General features: G+C 47.2%; 1 pseudogene; it reads left to right on the top strand.

Annotated features, from left to right (window-relative positions):
- Nucleotides 1-1421: 1421 nt before the first annotated feature.
- LOC136313627 (AN1-type zinc finger protein 3 pseudogene) lies at nt 1422-2338 on the top strand (annotated as a pseudogene).
- The last annotated feature ends 1502 nt before the right edge of the window (nt 2339-3840 follow it).

Genomic DNA, 3840 nt, shown 5'->3' on the forward strand with positions numbered 1-3840 from the left:
ATAATAGGCTTTTTTTATTTAAAAAAAATAAAAGAAAAGACACTTCCCTTTTTTGCCACATCAGCCTCTTCACGGCCTTTATCTGCACCAGTGAAGGCAGCATGTTGCAGCTCTAATGCACATCAATGCTCCAGCCTCTGTGAAATCAGACATGCTACAAAAGCTACCTGAACCTTTTAAATGAACATGTCTCTCAGGTCTAGTCCAGAGGGGACTCAGTGTGACGCTTGGTACTAAATAGATGCCAACTTAAAGTTGGTTTACTTTTTATTCCCTTAGGCTAAAGCTTCAAAAAAAATTTTAGAACTCCACTTAACATTTGATATTTTATTAGTTTCAGGTGTGCAGCACAGTGGTTAGACATTGGTATAGTTTACAAAGAGATCCCCCCAATAAGTCTAGGACCCACCTGGCACCAGACACACTTATTATAATGTTATTGACTACATTCCCTATGCTGTACTTTGCATCCCTGTGGCTGTTTTGTTGTCCACTAGTTTATTTTCTTAATGTCTCACTTCCGCTGCCCTTCTCCCCGGTGGTTACCACATAAAACTCACATGTCCTGCCCTGGGTGTGCAGAGCGATCCCTGGGGTACCCCAGGGCATTCAAGAGAGTCATCTGCAAGCAACGAGCATCCACTGCTCTACACCTAGGAGTCCCTTTGCACTGTCTACCTCCCCAACCTCAGGAATCGTGTTTGATTCCAACACGTGGCCTCAGCTCACGCTGCTCCCATAACCAGAAATGTTCTCAATTCTTTCACAAGGTTCAGATCTCAAATGCCCACCAGGCTGAAGCACTCCTATGTTATATCGTTGGGATTCATATGCTTGGGTTTCAAACCAAATAACACTCAGTCTCTGCCCCCCAGGGACTTAGGGTCTATCCAAGGAAAAGAGACACACTGTAAATAAATAACTTGGAGAACTGTGGGTTTTATGGAATCAGACTGGATCACAGCCACCTTGAGTCTCTGCTGTCCCCTTGCTTGCGGTGGGCCGTTCATCAAATTAGCCACCATCCTGAAAATGGAAATAGCAGTAGTATAAATTCATAGGGTTGTTGTAAAAACTAAGTAAGCCCTGGCCTAGTCCGATAGCTCAGTTGGTTAGAGCATCATCCCAAAGCACAGAGGTTGCCGGTTCAATCCCCAGTCAGGGCACATACAGGAGCAGATGTTCCTGTCTCTGTCCTGTTTTCTCCCTTTCTCTCTCTAAAATCAATAAAATAAACATTAAAAAAAAAAAAGATCATGTATAGACAGAGCTTAGCACAGTGTCTGTAACACATGAAGAAAAGTGAGTAATAAAAAACTGACCATGAAATATAAAATATGAAAAAATGTTTAATTTTTTTGTGTCTCAGTCCTTTTTAAAAACAAACAAACAAACATATCATTCAAATTTGAGGGGGGGCAATGTGTTCCCCCTCTCCAATACTGAAGAAGTCTGTTTCCACTTCTTCAGACACAGGCCTAGTGGTGAGGGCATCTCCAGCTAGCCACCCTGCTGAAATACCAGCTCGGGTCCAAGCCAGGGCCTCGCCGCACCCCCCTCTTGCTTCTCCCATGTTCCCTAGACCCTCCTCTCCTCCCCCAACTCCCCGGGTCTCTTCAGCCAGCACCAAGAAAGACACTGGGAGTGAGCCCAGGAAAGCGCCCAGCCTGCCACCTCGCTGTCCCTGCTGCTTCTAGGCATCCAGCAAAACTATGAACCTCTGTTCCAAATGCTTTGCTAATTTTCAAAAGAAACAACCAGATGATGATTCAAATCCAAGAACAAGTAACAGCCAATCAGATTTGTTTTCCGAAGAGACCACCAGTGACAACAACAATACCTGGATACCGGCGCCAAGCCTTCGTCCCAGCCAGCAGCTGCTTCCCCCGGAACGGAATGTAACTTCACCAAGTGAGAGGAGTGCGGGCCAGGCACAGACACAGCTCATGTGTCTGCTCCTCACACCAACCGAGAGACCCTGTGGTACAGGTTCAGTCTGAGAAGGAGGCTTTGCCAGTGAAAGGCCGCGACTGCTGGAGAATACCGAACGAGAGGAAACCAGCCAATCTAAACAGAAGAGTGAATGGGGGTGCTTCCAGTGCCAAGCCAAACTGGAGCTGGTGCAGCAGGCATTGGGACTGCACTCTGGTTATGTGTTCTGAATGTTACATCGCCTCTCGGAGCAGCACGCCTATACTTTTGACCGCCTAGGGTGGCCCATAGCCGGAAGGAAGCCATCGTGAAAATCGTGGAAGTGGATCAGAAAGTGAGGCGCTTGGGAGGAAGTGCTCCTGAAGGCCAGCTTGGCTGCTACATGACGCTGCTCTTAGTTCACTAATGGGAGCCTTATTTAGGACCGAGCCGGCCAGACAGACGCCTCGTGCTGGGAGACCACAGCCAGTCTGTTTCCTTTCTTTAGCTAGCTATTCAGGCACTGTAGTTTAGGGCAGGGGTCCCCAAACTTTTTACACAGGGGGCCAGTTCACTGTACCTCACACCGTTGGAGGGCCAGATTATAAAAAAAAACTATGAACAAATCCCTATGCACACTGCACATATCTTATTTTAAAGTAAAAAAACAAAATGAGAACAAATACAATATTTAAAATAAAGAACAAGTAAATTTAAATCAACAAACTGACCAGTATTTCAATGGGAACTATGCTCCTCCACTGACCACCAATGAAAGAGGTGCCCCTTCCGGAAGTGCGGTGGGGGCTGGATAAATGGCCTCAGGGGGCCGCATGCGGCCCGCGGGCCATAGTTTGGGGACCCCTGGTTTAGGGGTTGATGGTGGTTGAAGTTGATGTCTGGCTGGTTACTAAGGTTCCTACTAGCCACTGTATAAAATGAAAACATGAAGAATATTTTTATTGAGCATGGCTAGTGGATTTAAAACAATAGACACCTGTCATTGCTGGAGTCAAACTTATAAAAGCCTTAAACAGAAAGTGTTCCAGACAGAAACTCTGAGAGGAGTGGGAGCTGATGTGACATTTTCCACACACATGCTCTTCCGAAAATTCTGGCTAATGTCTGGCCTTTCACTCTTGCTCTCCTCTCTGTCCATATGGACAAGCACAGGATGAGAAAAGTACCACCCCTGCCCCAGCCTGAGCAGATGGCTCTCTCAGAGCTGCGCCATGACCACTAACCACTGTTCTAGACCAGGGGTCCCCAAACTTTTTACACAGGGAGCCAGTTCACTGTTCCTCAGACCGTTGGAGGGCCAGACTGTAAAAAAAACTATGAACAAATCCCTATGTACACTGCAATTATCTTATTTTAAAGTAAAAAAACAAAACAAAAACAAATACAATATTTAAAATAAAGAACAAGTAAATTTAAATCAACAAACTGACCAGTATTTCAATGGGAACTATGGGCCTTCTTTTGGCTAATGAGATGGTGGTGCCCCTTCCAGAAGTGCAGCGGGGGCCTGATAAATGGCCTTAGGGGGCTGCATGCAGCCTGCGGGCCGTAGTTTGGGGACCCCTGTTCTAGACAGATCAGATCTGCTGTCCCTGCGACATAGGCTGCCTCCTCTTACTACAGCTGCTATGTGGTAGACATGGCGGGTGGACCACAGCAGAGACAAGGCCATCCTCCTCTTGGCCCCTGGGGGTGGAGCGGCATCCTGCTGGAAGGGGCAGAATCTGTGGGCAGCAGCTTCCCAGGGGCTCCCCAGCACTGCTGCTGATCTCTGCTGGCTATAAAAGTTCTTGTCAAAACAGCTCCCAATGCAGAAATCTAGCTGCGGAGGCCAGTCTGTGGCCAGGCCACAGCTGCCGTGCTGTGATTAGCCTAATGGGATCCATGGCCAGACCCTGTACTTGGCAA

The sequence above is a fragment of the Saccopteryx bilineata genome, chromosome 9, assembly GCF_036850765.1.
Source record: "Saccopteryx bilineata isolate mSacBil1 chromosome 9, mSacBil1_pri_phased_curated, whole genome shotgun sequence".
NCBI classification, from domain to species: Eukaryota; Metazoa; Chordata; class Mammalia; order Chiroptera; family Emballonuridae; genus Saccopteryx; species Saccopteryx bilineata.